This window comes from Xenopus laevis, chromosome 6S (genome assembly GCF_017654675.1).
Source record: "Xenopus laevis strain J_2021 chromosome 6S, Xenopus_laevis_v10.1, whole genome shotgun sequence".
Taxonomy (NCBI): Eukaryota; Metazoa; Chordata; class Amphibia; order Anura; family Pipidae; genus Xenopus; species Xenopus laevis.
Genome location: NC_054382.1, coordinates 60,955,395 through 60,977,121, shown reverse-complemented (window position 1 = coordinate 60,977,121; position 21,727 = coordinate 60,955,395). Strand labels below are relative to the sequence as shown.

The following is a 21,727-nucleotide window of genomic DNA, read 5'->3' as shown; positions in this document are numbered from 1 at the left end:
GGGTCTGCCAGTGCAGCAGGTGCATTAACGCTCATTACACTAGCGATGAGGCCCCTCCTGGACCTGCTCTGACGCTAAAAATTAAAAACAAGGAGATGGGGAGGGGGGGCGCCAGCAGTCCCTGAAGCTCCGCTGTGATTATTTAACTTTATTGTTAAAATCAAATACAAGTGTGGATTTAACCAATTCAAATTGCATTGTTTTTGATCATTTCTATTTTCTGCATTTAATTACCAATTTATTTCAGCCCAGTTCCTGTGTAATCAATCAGAGGTTCACTTTCAGCTTGTATTGGTATTTACTGGGAATCTTTTGGGTGTCACCACAGTCAGATCACTACTTCATTAATCCACACCCTTGGGTAGGCTACATATTTTTTTCGATGCAAGTACATTGATTCTTTTGACACATGGTGATGAGGAAACCACCTCTGTATCAGGTGGTAGCTCCAGGGTTCCCCTGCATCAACTGCTCTACACTCGATTTGGAACAGGAAGCAGGAAACATTGAACAGCATTCAGCGCAACTATACAAAATTGCAAGGAGCACATTTTGACACTAAGTATTAGGGCTCTAACACACGGGCATTTGCTTCTGTGTTATTCAAAATCATGCTGAGCGTGAAAAAACGCATATATTGCATTTAAACACTTTTCTTGCCGCAGCTAAGAGCATTTTTTTCCAGTTTCAAAGTCAACCCTCTATTCTATTGAATATGGAGTCAAATGCAACTCAATGTTTATGAGGACAGCCTGGCAGAATATGATGGAATCAATTAGTGAATGCAATTAGTGATTGCTCCAACTGCGCATGCACCGATATGCCACTCTCTTCCCGAAGATTACAGAAGAGAAGAAGATGGCGCCCATGAACTCCGATGCCCTGGATCTTCACAGAGGGTTAAGTAAAGGTTAGGGACATTTACCAGGGGTAACAGCTAGGCTGGGGGGAGCAGGGGGGGGGTCTGTGTAGGGTAGGGGGTTTTTAAATTAAGGGTTTGGTTCTCCTTTAATGCGCATCAAGTGCATAAAAAACACCTGTGTAAGAGCCCATAAAGTGGGGCTTTAAGTCCAACTAACTGCAGAAAAATTTGCATGAATATACCGTATATACCCGAGTATAAGCCGAGTTTTTCAGCATCCAAAATGTGCTGAAAAAGTCTACCTCGGCTTATACTCGGGTCAGGCACCCGACCCGAATAGGTGAGATTGCAGTCACTTTTAATCATTCCTATACCAACAGTTCACTTGGGGAGAGACTGCAATATCCCACAATGCCCTCTGTTGGTTATATGAAAGAATAACAGTGCGCCCTCTGTTGGTTATATGAAAGATTAACAGTGACTGCAATATCACACAGCGCCATCTGTTGGTTGTATGAAAGAATAACAGTGACTACAATATCACACAGCGCCATCTGTTGGTTGTATGAAAGAATAACAGGGACTGCAATATCACACAGCGCCATCTGTTGGTTGCATGAAAGAATAACAGTGCGCCCTCTGTTGGTTATATGAAAGATTAACAGTGACTGCAATATCACACAGCGCCATCTGTTGGTTATATGAAAGAATAACAGTGACTGCAATATCACACAGCGCCATCTGTTGGTTGTATGAAAGAATAACAGTGCGCCCTCTGTTGGTTATATTAAAGAATAACAGGGACTGCAATATCACACAGCACCCTCTGTTGGTTAATGAAAGAATAACAGTGCGCCCTCTGTTGGTTATATGAAAGAATAACAGTGACTGCAATATCACACAGCACCCTCTGTTGGTTATATGAAAGAATAACAGTGACTGCAATATCACAAAGCGCCATCTGTTGGTTATATGGAAGAATAACAGTGACTGCAATATCACACAGTGCCCTCTGTTGGTTATATGAAAGATTAACAGTGACTGCAATATCACACAGCACCCTCTGTTGGTTATATGAAAGATTAACTGTGACTGCAATATCACACAGCGCCCTCTGTTGGTTATATGAAAGAATAACAGTGACTGCAATATCACACAGCGCCCTCTGTTGGTTATACGAAAGATTAACAGTGATGGCAATATCAAACAGCACCCTCTGCACATGGTAGTGGGACAATGCACACAGTAATCCGTTTGGCAATTCTCTGTCACCATCAGCTTTGCAAAGAAGTCCGGTTGATCGCTGGGGGGGTCGCTTTGGCAGAATGTGCGCTGCTGGGAGACAGGCTGTAGTTGTGTCTAGGCTTATACTAGAGTCAATAAGTTTTCCCAGTTTTCATAGGTAAAATTAGGTACCTCGGCTTATACTCGGGTCGGCTTATACTCGAGTATATACGGTACCTAGGTTTGTGGCTATGAATGAGCCCTATAATGTGCAAGTTTGCTACAGTCCTTATTACCTATTGCAACCACAATAGCAAGGTAGAATTTATGGTCACCTGTTTAAAAATGTAATTTTTTTGGTTGCTATGGGTTATTGCCATAGACGTGCAGATTATAGCCTATATCGGATGAACAATCATCCATGCTAATCTTCTGACCTGCAACTAACCATTCAGGTTAATGAAAAGTATTATTATTGAATTAGAGAAAGGGCAACTAAGCAGGTTAAGGGTATGGAAAGTCACAGTTATGAAAAAAAGATGGAGAAGAGGCACTGAAAGAAACTGTAATACAATAACTATGTAGAAATATATAAGGGGACCATATAATAAACATATATGCTTTATTTACCAGTAAGTACTTCACCTCCAGCAGACATTAGGGATCAGAAGAAAAGAGGCTCCATCATAATATTCAAAAAATATTTTTTACGGTGAGAGCTGTGAAGTTGTACAATTCCCTGAAGCAATTGAAATTAGGTTCATTCAGATGAAGTTTTTAGCAACTGAGTGAAATAAGTGTTAATAACAAAGTTGACCCAGGGACTGCTGCAACTGTCATCTTGAAGGAACTTTTTTCCATGTCTGTGGAAAAAAGAAAACTGAGATGGGCTTTTTTGCATTCCTCTGAATCTGAACATGGAGTTTCTGGGGCGTGAAGCACCTTTCAGCCAAGAAACTGGAGGCAAATCTGGCAGAACAGGGACTGCAGAGGAGTATAGCCTTGGTGAGAGGAGGCAGAGCTGGTTGCAGAAAGGGCAGAGCTGCACAGTGACAGCCTCCAGCTGAGAGCCTCTAAAAAATTTTCCCTTGCTTCAAGTGATGGGTATCTGGTATCGCTTCTATGAGGAATGACTGGCCTGTGCCCTGCCACTTAGGTGCTGTTCCTAAATCATCATGTGATGACACTTCAAATTGAAGCTTAAGACTGTAGTACCCATATAAGATCCTTGGACAGCAGAGGTTGCACATGATTGGCAAGTGAAGAATACCCACACCGATGCAGTGTTGGCCACCTCCTCCTCTGATGAAGCGCCCAATAGCGCGAAACGCGTCAGGAGGGTGTGGTTAACAACAGGTAGGCAGACTGGGGGGGAGACACTGCTTCGTGGTGTGTGTGATTTGAACATTGATATGTCATTTTTTGTGGTATATATGCACCAATAAATGTTTTTAAGCGAGAAACTGTGCATGTCTTTGATATTTACGTTGGCCACCTCCTTGCCTGCCTTGGTGTGCTTGGGAGTCATACACCAGCCCTGTCGGTCTATGGACAAACGCCCAGTGCCCTAGACTGTGAGGCAGGTCTGTCCCTCTGCCTAAGGTAAGGTCTGATGTCACTGCAGGGCCAGCTCATCAACACACAATTCCTTCCTTCTAAACTGTACTATACATCACGCACCATGTGGGTCAGTGTCTCTAGGTCAGTAGCTAATCAGGGACCCTTACAGACCTCCCTACTGCTGATGTGTGGGGGTGTGCCACATTCTCATTCTCCCCCTTAGACAGTAATGCTGCCGCGCTCCTCAAAAACATCCTGGGTGTCCAGAGGTCCACCTCATGCTTCAGATCATCGGAGGCTTGCTCCTCTGCTCAAAGTAATGGGGACTCCAGTACTGAGGTGGGAGTAGGGACAACAGATGCAGATTATTTGCATTGATTGATTTTTCAGTCTTTTTTTGTACAACATGTATGATAAAAAAGAAAATTAATTTATTGCATAGAAAGTCCCTGTGGACTACAGCAAATAGGAAAAACAAGCAGGAGGCTGAGGGAAAGAAAAAATGAGCATGTGGGGGAAATAATGAAGGTAGGTGAAAATCATAATGTATCTAGACATTTTAAACAGAGCAATGAAAAAACCCTACATGGATTACAATTCTGGGGGATAACAGTAGTGACACCAAATTAGAAGGGGGTGATGTAGTAAAATCCACACTACATGAGGAAAATAGGTGCATATTTAATATGAAAACCATACATCCAAAAGTTGTACAATCCCCAGCATATTCCTTTGCATCTAAAGAGAAATTCTTTAACTATAGATGCAAAGGCTTCAAGAAAAACTGGACCCGGAAATATATAATTTGTTTCATGGTAATAGGGTGAATTTATGCATTTCTACAACAAATGTCCTTTTTATTAGTCAGATTTAAGCAATATTTGTCCACTAGAGGGCTCTTTTGCACAAGAAGGAAAGGTAGTTGTAGTTCAACACATTGGGAAAATGTGAATGAACTTGTAATTAAGGTTCAACCTTGACAATGTAATTGAAAGGGCCAGAAGGTTGCCATGGGAATGCTAAGAATGGTGGTCTAAAAAGGGAGGGCAACAGAGAACTGGAATGTGCCTCTGTTGAAGCTGAGTGACAGTGAAACGTCTGCATCAGGCAAAGACATCACTTCTGGGAGCAACCTGAGTACAGACATGAGGGAGGGAAACGCTGGCTACCCAACCTGTGGGAGTATCAAACCCAACTGCTCAGCACTAAATTGTGAAGTGACTGATTTTAAAAGCACAATTGTAAGTGCATTAATTTTAGTTATTTTATACAAATAAAAGTTTTTAAGCTATGGGCAATGTGCCGATGTTTTAACTGCCTGTGTGGCAGAACAGATTATGCATAGAATAAGTTATCTATTTTGATGGGTGCACCTTTTGGCTATACAAGATGTTGACGGAAGTAATTTTCACCCATGAGGATACAAATGCCAATTTAAAGGGCAACTAACCTTACATTTATTGGACATAGAGTAAAAATTGACACTGAGTGCAGAATTAGTTCAACCATAAGCACTGCACTCATTAGCTCCTACTTTTTCTGCCTTGTTTACTTCTCTGTTAGCCTTATGGCACTGATCATATTTGGATGTGCATTGTGATCCATAGTAGAGAGACTTTGTGAAAATGGGCAGGGGAAAGGACTATGAAAGCTAACTAATCGTATTTGCGGCTACTTCATTTGGTATTCGAGGACCCTGACAGACATCCCTTCTGCTGATGTGTGGGGGTGTGCCACATTCTCCTCCTCAGACAATAATGCTGCCAGGCCTGTCTGCTCCTCAAAAAGATCCTGGGTGTCCAGAGGTCCTCCTCATGCTTCAGATCTTCGGAGGCTTGCTGCTCTGCTCAAAGTAATGGGTAATCAGAGGAGTCCTCCAGCACTGATGTGGCAGTAGGAACAGCAGAGGCAGATTACTTGCATTGATTTTTTATAACCGTTATCAGGTTTATTAATGAATAAAAAAAGGGTTCCACCAAAAACCTGGCAAGCGCGTTATTCTCTAAAAAAAAAAATCAATTGTGGCTTAAAAAAAATCAATGTCAGAAAACATAAGTGGGTTTAAGACCTCTCTTGTGTTCTCTGAATTCAAACTGCCTTAGCAGAAGATTTTGGTTTATTCACCTTGGCACAAACTATGTAAAGTGCACCTAGATATGAAATATTAAATACATTCTAAAAAGATATTAAAAAAAACATTAAGGGGGAAATGTAATAAAATTCACAAAGAAAACAAATTTGTGAATAAAAAAATTGCATGTCGTAATGTAATATTCTTCATTAGGCTTTTATTGGATAGTGAATATTAATTGCGCATTGCACAACTTTTCATTAAGAAGTTTTATTACATAAACTGCACACTATCACAAACTATAACATTTGCAGTTGCTTACCAACTGTCACATGAGGCGCAACGTGTTCACAAAGGCAAAATGTTACTTTGTGAGCATTTATTCACATAGTTAACAATTTTTGTGTTAGCAACCAATATTACATTCAGCCGTAAGTCTGGAATCCACAGCAAAATACATCACCACTAGAACACATACCTGTATAATAATTTCAGTGCATTCGACTATGTACTATACCCGCATGAATGATTCAACTAATGATGTAGCTAGTACAGGTATGGGACCTGTTATCCAGAATGATATTGGATATTTCTGTAATTTGGGACTTCATGCCTACTAGAAATTCATTTAAACATTAAATAAACCCAATAGGCTGGTTTTGCTTCCAATAAGGATTAATTATATCTTAGTTGGGATCAAGTACAAGCTACTGTTTTATTATTACAGAGAAAAAGGAAATAATTTTTAGAAATTTGGATTATTTGGATAAAATGGAGTCTATGGGAGACAGCCATTCCGTAATTCAGCGCTTTCTGGATATCGGGTTTCCGGATAAGGGATCCTATATCCTGTATAGCATTCTGTTTCATTCAGTGTGTAGCATTAGGATTCTTTATCATTCAACATGTAGCATTCTTTGTCATTCAGCTCCACACTTACCTTGTAATAATTATTTTACAAAAATGTAATATACTTTTTACTTTATTTGTAGATTTTTCTTTCATAGTTTACTTTTTGCTTACCTTTTTTTTATTATTTAAAAGGGACCTGTCACCCTAAGAAACAATTCCAAATTATTTTTTATCATGTTAGTTAAGTAAAATAAACTTTACTTACACTACATTTATTATTTAAATTTTGTTTCCTTCAGTCTTGGAATTACACAATTACAGCAAGCAGTCAGGAGCCATGTTCTGTTGTGGTGTACTGTATACACCAGAATGGGGAACCTAATGCCCATGACCAGTGCCCTAGATCAGAGGTTCCCAGCCGTCGGGCAGCAGCCCAGAACCGGGCCACAGACAGTCCTGAACTGGGCCGCCGAACAATTAACGTGGCCGCAAACCTCCCCCCCCGACCCCCCCCCCATCCTTTCAAAAAAATTTGGCTCTTCTCTAGAGATGGGCGAATTTGACCAGTTTCGTTTCGGCAAAAAATTTGCTGCTAATAAATGTCGCCGACGCCCATTAAAGTCTACGGGCGTTACAATAATTGTCACGCGGCAAATTTTTTTGACGCGCGTCTTTTTATTTTGACGCACAACGCCATACAAGTCTATGGGCGTCATTTTTTCGGCAAAACAAGGCGAAAAAATTCGCCCATCCCTACTAGTCTTCTCTGGTCCCCAGGCCAAAAAAGGTTGGGGACCCCTGCCCTAGATAATTATAGAGCCTGAGGAGGGAAGGGGCAATGTGAGAAGTGCAGTGACATGTAGGAAGTGCTGAATGGAAAGTGAAAGTAATTGAATGCTCCACCTCTATGCCTTAGGCATAGAGGTGGGGCAAATAATATTTGATTGACAGCTTAGATATTTAAACACCATTATAATAGGTATGGATGTTTGAATGAAAAACAAACATTTGTGATTTATGTTTAATGTTTTATGTTTTCATTATGCAGCTTTTTATGTGTAGGTGACAGGTCTGCTTTAATTAGAATGGTGACACAAATATGTTTTAATCCTGCAAAGCAAGAATCTTAAAATGGTCTGACCTCCGTAGGAATGTATTGATCTTACAGTAATACATAGCATTGCAAGTGATTTAAAGCTTACATGTATTAAGCTTGTTAGCTAGTGACAAGAAAGGGTTCCAGCATCTTCCAGCTCCACTGGTGTAGATATACCAGTTGAAAAAGATTCCTGAGCATACTGACACAGCACTGGCTTTTAAATGCAGAAACGCATATGCATTTTAGTGTCACAATATGCCCAGTGTGCACACTGCCTGGCATATTCATCAATGGACAAACTAGGACAGGAGCATATTGGCTTTTTATCCGCTGGCATAGATAAGTCAGCTGTGTGTGCCACTGGCCTAAATGTTTTAATTTCCAGGGCTTGCTATATACAGTATAGTAGTCATCTGCTTTAGATCGAGACTATCTAGGATAGTGAGTTATGCTGCAGCTTTGTGATGTGCCTGCACCTGGAGCTACTGAGTCAGCCAGGTACAGACACATGGAGTAGATTTCAGCACCAATATGCATACTCAAGCATCTCCACACTGAAATCCCTGACGTGTACCTGCACATTGGCTGACACCATAGCTCCAGGTACAGGCACATCATAAGGGAATCCACTACATGTGACACTAGCCTTAAAGAAAAAGTACTACCAAAGGATGAAAGTGTATTAAAGTAATGAAAATACAATGTACTTGTATCCTGTGCTCGAATGGCTGCCCTTATGGCTACACAGCAGCTTTTTTATATAAACAATATTTGTGTCTCTGAAGTAAATTCATCAGTTTTCCCAGTGCAGGGCAACATTACATTATATTCTTCTTAATATAAAGTACTTTCATTATTTGGTATTACTGTTCATTTAAAACTGAATTGTCAGTTTGTAGTTGTCTGGTAGTGGTTGGTCTTTCCCGACCTTTTCCCTGACTGATATCTTGTCAGGTTTGAAAATTCTGTTGAAGAAGAACTGAATCTGTGTCTCTCTTGTTTGTTGACCTGGGGCCAAACAATTAGATCAGCCCAGTGTGGTCTAGCCTGTAGGTGTCCAAATCAAGCAAAGGTCCACTCATTTAGTCTATAGCCCAAATAATACCCTAACAGATACTGTACACATGGCCATATCCATTTGTTCAACCTATAGGCCAATTTGTCAGGTACCTAAAAGTACAGGCCAAAAGGAAGGGAACTGTATAGCAACCGTACTAGCAAGTAGAACTAGACTGACACACCATGAATATCTGATCAAAGAACAGTACAATCACAGCCTCTAGGCAACTGATTTAGGATTAACAAAAAGTTGAATATACTGAAACCTAAATACAGTATATTATATAAAGTGAAGGATAGTAGTACCTGTACAAACATACAGTATTTTAAGTAACCCTAAGTAACCAGTGGAGTGTCTTCTTTTCAATGAAAACATTAAAGGTTATATAAGGCAAAGAAAATAAACATTATTATGTGTGTGGAATACACTGTATGTGAAACTGTATTCATTCCATATAGAGCTATGTAAGCTTGTATTAGCATGTTACTTACATATTTGTGAATCTCAGCCTTGTTGGGTATTTCTGGTAAGGTCTCTTCTACAGGTTTCATCCAAATCATACAGGAGATACCAGGAGCTACCTATTAATTGGTTATTTACCAGTGGGTCCTTCCAGCTGACACCTGGGCACCCATTTTGATTAGAAGAAAGGAGGTTCTGTCAGTTCTATTCAGAAGGGATTTTTTTAAAGTGACAGCTGTGAAGATGTGGAATTCTCTCCCTGAATCAGTCGTACAGGCCGATATATTACATAGCTTTAAGAAGGGGTTGAAAGGCTTTTTATTAAGTGAGGGAATACATGGTTATGGAAGATAGCTCAAAGTACAAACTGATGTGATTGCCAGTCAGGAAGGAATTCCCCCCCCTCCCTCTGAGGCAAATTCAGAATGTTTTTTTTGCCTTCCACTGGATCAACTAGCATTTAGGCAGGTTATATATAGACTTAAAAGGTTGAACTTATTGGATGTGTGTCTTTTTTCAACCTAACTTACTATGTTTAGAAGTGATTAGAAATGCAAATTTGCATTTTTCTTACATTCATTTCCTGAGTATAAGACTCTCTCAAGCTTCTGTCATTATTATTCCCTACAACAACTCTCCCCTTCTCTCCAAACATTCCCTAAATACCAGCCTGTTTAAAGAAGCCTATTTGATAAGCTCTGGATTATCAGAAGTCGACATAACACGATATGGATGAAAAACAGGGTCCAAAGTGCACAAAATGGACACAATATGTTGTTTTCCACACTTTGCACCCTGCCCTGCACTTTGAAAGCAGAGTCCTATGCAGTCCTGTATTTATGAGTCACTCTTCTGCCTATTACCCTTCTCTTAATTTGCATGTCATTTAGTCCACAACAGAGCCAAATACTTATTCCAGGTGGTATGGAAAGGGATGCATTGTGCCCACTTCTGCTCTGGCATCAAATTTCCAATCTGGCACTAGGTGCAGAGGAAAACCTGATGGAACTGCTTTTTAATTGAGCACTACTGGGTGCTATCTTACGCCGCATATTGTTCACCTCCATACCCCTGTTTATGTGCTCTCTTTCCAAATTGGTCACACCAGCAGACCAGATTCAATTTATAAGCAATAAAGTAGGATGGAGCACTCCGAACAGACTCAAAAAACTTGTATACTATCGCGACATGTTGTTGCAGCAGAGCCTGTGTTTGGAGTGCTCCATCCTACTTTATTGCTTATGGATTGTATCTGGTATGCTGGTGTGACCAATATATTTATATTTATTGATATGTACAGACCTATTGTTACACAATAATTTTAACAAAACATGTCTCAAAGAAAACAAACAATACAGTTTATACAACACAAATCCCAAACACTTTTGAAATCCCAGTCCCAATAAACTTTTTATGTACAATTTGTCCAACAACATTATACAATATAAACAATACACATAACTTAGAACCAAAACAAGCCAGATGAATCCCCCCCACCATAAAGTCCTTGAAGTTTGATCTTTCATTGATTTTAGTATATACCACCCTTCTTTATAACATTTGCAATATTTACATAAAATTACAAACAAAAACAATTATACAAATACATACAAACTCAATTATCATCACATTAGGTAATCAATAAATATATATTTTAATGACATTCTCTACTCAGTGTAGAATTGGTCTAGTTTAAGTCATTACTTTTATGAATGACATTCAAATACTTTTACTTTATAACCACTTTTCCAAGCCACTTTTACATGCCTCTTTACAGGCCTTTAAACCAACTTTTCCCAAGTTTGGCACTTTTACTGGTAGAGAGAAAAACGAAAATAAAAAAAAATTAAATAAATAAAATGGACAGGAAAACAAAAGATTATATGGAAGAGCACTGGGCCAGCAAAAAAACAAAATTCTGATGATTTATGACTTTTAAAAAGTCGAAATTATGATTTTTACTCTAATTATTATGACTTTAAAAAGACATAAGCCATCAGAATTTGTTTTATGCTGGCCCCAGTGCTCTTCCATAGGATTGGGCTACTCACCTAAAACAGTATGAACCAATCATAAAATATACACCTATGAAAAAATCTAAGGGGGGTGAGAGAAAAAGCACCAGCCCACCACCTGAGAAACATCAGAAAAGACTGCTTCTCTAAAGAGCGTATTTTCTTCGCCTAATGGAAACCTTACACCGTGCATTCCAGGAAAAGGTGTAAAAGCATGTTGAATCAATTTGAAAAGGACAGAGGCCCATCTACAGCTTCTAACTTTATGGACGCTCTCTGGGGGTGTGGCCAAGATGGGGTCTTGAGCAGACGTGCCGAGAAGACAACTCAAATATCCTGATAGCTATAAAAGCTGGTAAAAGGCAAAATTGATCCCCCCTACAACTACACCAAGATGGGGAAGCACAGCCAAAAAGGAAAAGCGGAGCAAACGCAGAAGCTGGACAATTATTTACAATCATTGCAGCCCGAGCCTGACCACGTGCACGATCAAGACTCTGGGCCTGCATTGCCAGACTCGCCAAGAATTAGGGCCAGAACCGACAAACGCTGAGCTTTTAGCGATAACTAGCTTACACATGAGTACAACTGTGCAACTCATCACGGCACTAGCAGTGCTCTCAGCGCGAGCAGAGGATCTGGAAAACCACAGGGATCTGCGAATGGTGGGCCTACCGGAGAGCAGTGAGGGGAAAACATAGTGGCGGAACTACCGGGGGAGCAGGGGGTGCGAGCGGGCCAGGGCGCTTTTCGCCGCATATTCCCGGCCAGTTCCGGGTGTCCGGAGGGGGGCCCGGCTGCCCGTCCTGCGCCAGGGCCCACCCCCCTCTAGTTACGTTTCTGGGAAAACGCCCAAGGCCTTTGTAGAATCCTGGCTAAAACAAGCATTGGCAGAGGAGGTATTCTCTATGAAATTGAAAAGAGCACACCATGTCCCCACTCGACCGCTACCACCAGGAACCCCACCTAGACCACTGATTATATGGTTCCTATCCTACAGGGATCGAGATGCGGTGATGGTAGCGGTCAGGAAAAAAGGACAACTAACTTACAATGAGGTGAATATTTCACTAAACCCAGATTACTCCCAAGCATCCTATCAAGGAGTAAAGAGAAGGCTATGCAGTGTGGGTATTGTTTACGCAATGCTCTACCCAACTAAACTCTGCATGGTTCAAGGTGATTGTGAGCATTTCCTCCTAACGGTGGATGAGGCTGACCAATAGCTTAATGCCCTGCAACCCCCAAATCGGAACAGCCCCCATGTCAACGGCCCATACAGAAGAAGGAAACAGCAAAGACTACTAAGAGGACTAACTACTACTCTAGGAAACAGGTTGCTGTCTGCATGCTAAACTTGTATGTTTGCTGACATGTGCAGAGCTAGGGATAGAAGAGAGGAAGGGAGGGAAGGGGAAAAAAACAAACTCCTCGACAACGGGTTTGAACCCCATTTCAATTACTTACCTGTGCTAGATGAAGCAACAAGGGTTGATATACAGCTATATCGGCACTTGGTATGCATCTCAATAAGTTTAAGGTTTGGGGTAAAGGCTCACCCAAGTTTGGGGTGTGGGAAGGGCTAAAGTCCATGTGCATTCACCAAGGAGACACAATAAGGTTAAAATTAACATATTAGTTAAGGGTTGTTCAATTTATGTTATTTGGTTTGTCAATGTGGGGCTAAGCTAGCCCAGCACTATGAAACATTAGTTTGTTATAGCCTCAGTTAAGATGATATCACGGAATGTTACAGGTCTTAATTCTAAGTTAAAAAGGGCATTGGTTCTCAACCATATCCACAGACATAGACCGGAAGTTGTTCTGCTTCAATAAACTCATTTAACAGGCCAAAAATTACTTGCACTTAAACTACACTGGGTAGGGCATGCATACCATGCCCCCTTCTCAATTCACATTAGGGGTGTCTCTATATTGGTAAAGAAAGCGATACCATATGAGCTTCTCAACTTACACACTGATTTTTATGGAATGTACATCATCCTACATTGCAAAATACACAACATGGCACTCATCCTAGTAAATGTATATATGCCTCCACTATTCGGTCAAAATTTTAGAGCAGATCTCTCAAAAGGTAATCCTCCTCACAGACACCATCTGCTACAAAAGTGACTTTAATTGCACAGTGAACCCAGGGATCCAAAGCAGCCTCAACACATCTTAAAGGATGGATTTATGCCTTAGCATTACATGACTATGGTGGGACAAACACCCTATTGAACAACAATACTCCTGTCACTCCATGACCCATAAAACTCTGTCAAGAATCGATTTAGCAATAGGAACTGCCACCTTTGCACAACTCAAGAGATCCAATACATGCCAAGGTTTCACTCTGACCACTCCCCACTAGAGATTAAACTCTAGCTAGGAGTACCCCCTAAATACGCATTATGGCGGCTGTCATCGATTTGGTTAAAAAACAACACAGTAGCAACTAGCTGTACCTCTGAATACACACAATACTGGTGTGAAAATGACTCCTCAGCATCCACTAATGTACTTTTGGACACTTCCAAAGCGGTTTCTAGAGGAAAACTTATAAGCGATATAAAAGGAGCTAGGAAGACAGGTAGAGAGGACACAAAACACAAGGAAACTGCATTACAGACAGCCCAAACTGTTTATGCTAGAGAAAAAGCAGAGGAAACATATTCCAAAAGAGCTCAAAGAGAGCTTGACCTGCAGCTGGTAACCCTAACTAGGAAAAAAATATTATACCAAAGCCAAAAAACCTTTGAATCAGGGGACAAAAATGGCAAGATTTTGGCCTATCTAGCCAAAGCTACAGAGGCTGTAACGGTAATACCATCCATTAGAGATGGGACAGAGACCCTATACACAAACCCACAAGACATAGAACATATCTTCACATCACACTTCACAGATATATACAACCTAACAAGACTTTAAAGGGGAAACAGAAATTTAAAGATATTTGCATAATATCCCAATCCCGTCAATGTCGGCAGAACAGAGCAAGTTTTTAGACAATCTTATCCTCCCCCAAGAAATTGAAGAAACAAATAGCTTACCTACTAATAAAACCCCTGGGCCAGATGGGCTGCCAGCAGCATGGTACAAACTCTTATGTAAACAAATAGCACCCACACTTACGAAAGTCTTTAACGAATCCATAGAAACGCAGGCTCAACCAGAGACTTTTTATTAGGCAATCATTACTCTATTCAACAAAAATGGTAAGGAACCAACCCAATGAGATTTATACAGACCAATCTCATTAATACGGACGCCAAGATATTGTCAAAATTACTCGCCAGTAGACTAATGAAAGTAATAAATGACCTGATACACAGCAATCAATCTGGATTTATGCCCAACAAAACCACATCCTTAAATCTAAGATGGGTGTTTACTCATATACAGTATAATAGTCTAACCTAACTCAAACAAAGGGACTATTAGCATCTATAGACATAACTCAAGCCTTTGATGCAGTCGGTTGGAACTATCTCTGGGCAGTGTTAAGATATTGGTTTGGTCCCAGGTTTAATAACTGGATCCAACTAATGTACAAAATGCCTGTTGCATTGATACAAGTAAACACTATACTATCTGATAAAATAAGTCTGGGCTGGGGAACCAGGCAAGGCTGCCCCCTGTCCCCCTTACTATTCACATTGGCAGTGGAACCCCTTGGCCATAGCTTTATGGCTTGATCTAGAGATTAAAGGTCTGACAGTGAACAGGATAGAAGATAAAATAGCCTTATACGCAGACAATATAATACTGTTCCTAAAAGACTGCAAAGTGTCGCTCACACAGGCACTATAAATAGTCTGGAAACTTTCAGTGAATATAGTGGTCTCAAAATAAATAAACAAAAATGTCATCTTTTCTCGCTAACAGACTCCAGGAGTGAGGGTTCCCTGTATTGCCTCAAGTGGACATCCCATTTCAAATATCTGGGTATAGACATTGTCAGAGATCTACCCGAAAATTGTGAGATTAATCTTGCATTAGCCAAATTCAAAAAAGATCCAGCACACTGGGTAAAACTACCACTAACTGTTTGGGGCAGAATAATATACTGTTCAAAATAATATACTGTTCTTACCAAAAGTTCTATACCCCCTACAAAACTCCCCAGTTATTCTAGCAGCTAAATTCTTCAACAAGATAAAACAGTGAACTAAGATCCTTTAGGGCTCCTAGGGTAGGATGGGCCACCATACCAAAGTGGTGGTCTAGCTTTGCCCAACATGCAGTTGTATTATTTGGTTGGTCAATTAATCTTTATGCATGAATGGTTTAAACCTGACCTGACAACCCCCATGCAGCATTATATGAGAATATAATGGGATCTCTGGAGGTATTGTGGAATGTCTCATACAGAACCAAGGGAGATGTACGTACTGTACCAGAGGTGCTTAGTTCCCCCATTAGAGCATGGGAAAAGGTACGGAAGCAGATGGCAGGTACTAATCATACTCCATCCCCTTGTGCACCTTCTGGAAGAATTCAAACTGTCAGCATTTTCTGGGACTTCCAGAATTGTAGTACTGGCCCTGAAATGGAATAAAATGGCTTTCAGACCTCATTATAGATGGAAATTTCCTCCAATTCGACACACTCAAAGAAAAAATAGGGAAAACAAACTTACAATTCTATAGATATTTACAGATTCAGCATGCCTTTTAGGCACAGTTTGGTTCTCAAAATTGAGACGAGCATTCCTCCCTGGGAAGGGTTATGGAACCCCACTACTACAACTCAATTCTTCTGGTAAAGCCCACCCCATTTGACAGAGCAAAAAGAAACTGGAATAATATGCTCCCAGCACTAGCTGATAAGCAATGGGAAGAAGCAACTGACCATATATATGAGTTTCTTATCGCCACCAGGGATTGTTATACAATTTAAGTTTTAAAACCAAGTGTATATCACTCCAACTAAGCTTAGTTAATAAGATGGTTCCTATTATAAAACTAACGTACATTGTTCAAGGATCCCTTGGCTAGATGCTAACACAACAATTGACTTCTCAGACATACCATCCCCGAGACCTACCAATAAGTAGCTGATATTGACTAGTAATTAAGAGGCAGGAACAACCTGTGTAGGTACTGTTGACATTTAACATTCCCTAATGTTCTAATGGACTGCAATTTATTGTATGATTATGAGTGTTATATATTGTAACTGCAAAAAAGAAAATAACCTTTTTTTTAAAAAAAAAAAAAAAAAAAGGAAGCGCTCTGACTCTGAGTCCCCCCACTGCACTCCCTTTCTTCCTCTTAGTTGCCACCTTAACTCACTCACCCTGAGGTGATACCTGGTGAAAATCTGTAGGGGCCAGATTGCACCTTATACTTTTGGGGCAGACTTTAGACATGGCCTACTTCAAGGCACATGGCACATTTAAGCACATCACACCTAATACTGAGATGTTTAGTCGACTCACATTTCCAGGAGCAGTATACCAAATCCTGACAATAAATGTGGAATTGGGTAAATGCTGAATAATGTTTCCTATTGATCTGAGATGGACCCTAGCTGCCCAACCCCCCATCCATATCCCCTTGTACCCTATGTTTTTCCTTCAACTCCCCCAGGACCTCCCTGTACCTCCTTAGCCATACCTTTAAGTCTGCTGGCAGTATAGATTCGTTCTCAAGTACAATGGTGATCACAACTACAGAGGGTCTTGAGACTGGGATTGCCTCAAAACCATACCAAACCCAGATTGTGTCTGTTCAGGTTCTATACCTTGCCCAAAATTGAACTACTGTAACTCTTGGGGTCTGGTAAAACTTATTGTATAGTCAACTTATGGAAAACACTTATGTATGTAACACCCCTATCTAAAGCAAGAAACATGAACAAGTGCTGCATAGACAGTCTACAGGACTACATATCCCAGCATGCCTCAGAGCTGAGGACCTGGCTGGGGCTTTAATCCACCAATGATAAGAAAGGGCGCAAAATGTTTTGAGGACCACACTGCTGGACTATAAAAAAGGGAGAGAAGTGTGTGCCTGCTGGGGGAAAAAGACTGCTGACTGCTACCTACCTGCTCTGCGTGGGAGAGCTGCCAGAGGGGAGAGACATCTGCAGGGATCCTGCCCCAGGGGAAGCTGCTACTGGGAGAAGCTGGCCCTGCTATCCCAGTCCTAGACTAGCACCTGTAAAAGAGCTATCAGTGCTAGCCAGAAAGGGAGCAGGGGGAAACGGCCTGCGGTTGGTGGGAGAGTCCTAGGCTGACATGCTGCAAAGAGGCCCAGGTGATTTCAGCTGCTAGAGAACAGAGCTGCCTGCATCCCATCTGAGGTCTGTTACTAAAGGTGATACAGAGTTTGGAGCACAGACTGTGAGTAACCTGCAAAACCACACACTATTGGGGAACTGTGTATTATCAAACAATAGGAGCTAATCCATCTGTTGCTGAACTATACACTCTGCCAAGTCATTTCTCACCTGGGAGGAAAGTGTTTCTTCACTAAGTTTATAGAGTTATACTGCTAACCGACAGAGGAAAGGATCAGTGCTATTGGCCAATAAGCTAAACTCAATAAGGGCCCCAACGTGCACAAATCTGGGACTGTGACAGGGAAATTAAGTTACAACATTTAGCACATATATTTTCTGCATGCTTTGTATTAGCAATTTAAATGGTGTCATTGTTGGTTGGTGTATTGTTATACATATATATCTTGCTTTAATATTTTAAATCATAGTCGGATCCCTGCTGATTATTTGTTACGCTTAATAAAGAAAAGGGATATCACTGTTTATCATTATTGTGGTCCGTTCAATGGGGTGTCACTGAGCGTGCTGGAGTTACCCATATATATATTAGTCTCACTCAAGGGTGTGCTACATGTACAAAACAGAAAATGTCTTCTGCCACAAACCCCATTCCTAGGACCTTATCTATGACCAACTTGGTCACTGTAAATGAAGAACATTTCTCCTCCTTCCAGGATCTACAGGATAGACGTGCTCTCTATGGGGAAAGCCACCTTCCCTTTACGAACTCCATGTCAGTACTTACTGGGTTAGCCCCTCCCCCATGCTCCCATCAGAAGGACCCTCCCCAAGTCTTTAAAGACCGGCCACACCCACCTACCGGCGTCTAGTCTGGTGGATTGGAAGCCTTCTGATGTTACTCAAACATCCTTATGATCAGTCCAGTCCTAAGTACTTGAGCAATTGATGCCTACGCACATCCTCTGCATGCCCAATGGTGGGCAGCCTGGTACTCAAGGTAAGAGGATTCAGCTACCTCAAATATAGTCAATGTGAGGAACACACTGACACAAAAGACATATGGCTGCAGGGCTAACCCCTGCCATTTTAATAATGCAGAACATTGAGGAAGTTCGCATGATATAGGATGGTTGAATTTCCTACATCTACACATGTTCCTTTGCTGGAAGGAGGAAATCTGATTGGTCTCATGAGACTCTGAGCATCTCTCCAGGTTACTCTACAACCTGCCTATGTGAGTCTTGTGGCTATCATAGTATTGCTTGGGTTATTTTATTCTGACTCCGAAATCCTCTAGGGGTTACCAGTTCTATGTCTCACAAGGCTATGCTCTGCCATCCAACTGGGGTTTTATTCTTCAGGTAATTGCCCTGTCTCCATCTGGCATTATCTTCTAGAGGTTGGTACCAGTGTTTCCATCGTAAGGATCATACACGGAGTAAGTAATTCTCACCCCAGATAAGTTTCAGGTTCCCATGTCCCTGTTCTCTGGGTTTGCTTTCCAGTTAGAGCAGATCTAATTGCTAGCCAATCAGATAGTTAGGCATTATAGTACATGCCTCAAGTATGCCTCATTGTGCATTTTATGCCCGGCACTTTTGTTTATATTCTAAACAGGCCACACATACATAGGGGTCTGTTTGGGATTCTAACTCCTACCAAGTGTTTTTTACAGGTGCTTTACAAATCTGCACTGAAATTAAGCATACATGTGATGGATGCTTTCTGGTGAGTAGGAGAGTAAGTACATGCCTCAAGTACATCAAGTACATGCCTCAAGTATGCCTCATTGTGCATTTTATGCCCGGCACTTTTGTTTATATTCTAAACAGGCCACACATACATAGGGGTCTGTTTGGGATTCTAACTCCTACCAAGTGTTTTTTTACAGGGGCTTTACAAATCTGCACTGAAATTAAGCATACATGTGATGGATGCTTTCTGGTGAGTAGGAGAGTAAGTACATGCCTCAAGTACATCAAGTACATGCCTCAAGTATGCCTCATTGTGCATTTTATGCCCGGCACTTTTGTTTATATTCTAAACAGGCCACACATACAAAGGGGTCTGTTTGGGATTCTAACTCCTACCAAGTGTTTTTTACAGGTGCTTTACAAATCTGCACTGAAACTAAGCATACATGTGATGGATGCTTTCTGGTGAGTAGGAGAGTAAGTATTTTAAACTGTTGAGTTTGCCAGGTGAAGGGAGGTCTTCATCCCTCTCTCTCTTTTTCTTCTGGAAGAGTCAAGCTGTTATGGAATTCATCTTTTCCTCACACTGACGCTGGGCTAACGTCTCTTTTTCTGGGGTATAGAGCCTATGATATAAGACTATTCTTATCCCTGTCACTTATTCTTGAGCTTTCACCGGGAATCTTAACATTCACTTATAGAAGTTGCATGATTGGTCTCTTCAAAGTCTTGCCATCTATGGCTACAGATTCTTGTTAAGAGCCTATTACCCTCCCACTGGGAAAATACTAACTTGCTACGTCCCAGTAAGTACTGACATGGAGTTCGTAAAGGGAATAGGGAAGATTGTAACATACTTACCGTGATCTTCCTTTCCTGTACGAACTCCATGTCAGTACGGCCCGCCCTTTTTCAAGTGATTTTAGAAGCTTGTTACAAAGACGCCGGTAGGTGGGTGTGGCCGGTCTTTAAAGACTTGGGGAGGGTCCTTCTGATGGGAGCATGGGGGAGGGGCTAACCCAGTAAGTACTGACATGGAGTTCGTACAGGAAAGGAAGATCACGGTAAGTATGTTACAATCTTCCCTAATCCTCTGGATTTGACACTCCCTCCTGTCTTGCTTGCATACTCCACCTCCCCCCTGGTTTACCCCAGCATGCCCTCTCCCACCCGGAACTGGGCCACCAACAGCACCCCCTTTTTTAACAGCATTTGCAAAACGCAAAACAGATGAAACTGCTGTAACATTTTCCCCACCTTAGCCCCTGCTTCCCCAATTTTAGCAGCATCAGGTGTTTAAGTAAAATACCAGCATTCATAGTATTAACAGCATTAGCAGTAATTACAACTTTGGAAACATTAGCTCCTTTGGTGAACTTAGTAACCTAACCTTTAGCAAAGGAAACATCATAAGCACACACCGGGTTAACAGTTTCAGATGCACTTGTTGCAGCAGTAACTTTTGAAATGTTTGCAACACTTTTAGCAGGCTTTCATATTTTTCATGCCTTTACAACCTCTGGTGTTTTTATTACCTTTTCCCCTTTAACCACTTTATCCTTTGCTTGCTTAGCATTAACTTCTTGCACCCCCTCCATTAATACCCCCAACACCCTTTGACACACACCCCTATTTATTCCACCCCGAGAGGTTTCATGTACAAGACTCCACACACTGTTAATTCCCCCTCCCCCCGAAATTTCGGCATGCATCTCTGCTGCCACCACAATATGTTTACACACCATTTGCCCGTCACTTGCCACCTTTTCAAATACCTCCTCCCGCTCACTCACCAATACCAAGTCAGCAACCTCCAAACATTGTTTTTGTTTACCCTCACACACTCCCCGAGCACTTGCAGATACCAAATCAAGATTTTGGGGTTTTGGAGATTAATGGGAGGCTTACAAACTTTTTCAGCATCTTCTTTTCTGGTGGGCTCTCTCCAACATTTGCCCGGTGCCCCTCACTACCAGACCCAGGAATTTTGACTGCACCAGCGTGTTGTTGAAGCTTCCCTTGAGCAGAAAAAAAATTCTCCTTGCTTGGATTTCTCTGACATGCAGCAGCAATTATCTCACAATGAGGGTGAGAAACTGCAGATCCCCCCCCCCTTCCTCTGGGCTCTGGGACTGCAGATTAACCCTTGCAGTACTGGAAGATTCTTGCAATATTGGAAAATCACTTTCTATGTACACAAAATGACATTCTTCCTCTTTTTCCTTTCTGACTTTTTTCCCCTGGTTTTAACTTTTTCCCCTGAATCAATTTCCTCCAACTCAGTTGAAAAGACCCACTTTTGAGGCTGAAAAGAGCCAGGAGACTCGACCTGCCTTATTGCCTTCAGGAGCCCTGGAGTCCCAGACAGAGTCTTTGGGCTTACTACTTCTGCAGACTCGATTGTATTGTTTGGTTGCAGAGGCTCATCCTCACTAGATAAAGGAATAACCTTCTGGCTCCGAAAGGACATGGTATATTTTTCCTCCTTTCTCTTTTCCTGCATCACAAACCTGTCAGTATTGGAGTGGGTAATTTGCATGCCTGCTGCCTTCCTTGGATGTGTTTGATGTTTC

At 41.4% G+C, this 21,727-nt stretch overlaps 1 protein-coding gene across 1 annotated transcript in view; it reads right to left on the bottom strand.

Moving 5' to 3' along the window:
* The window catches only part of ptpn3.S (protein tyrosine phosphatase non-receptor type 3 S homeolog), a 139,194-nt gene extending 117,952 nt beyond the window's left edge, over nt 1-21,242 (bottom strand). The window contains exon 1 of the mRNA XM_041567162.1: nt 21,063-21,242. The gene's annotated coding sequence lies outside the window, so the exon portion shown is untranslated. The remainder of the gene's footprint in view (nt 1-21,062) is intronic.
* Between the last annotated feature and the right edge of the window lie 485 nt (nt 21,243-21,727).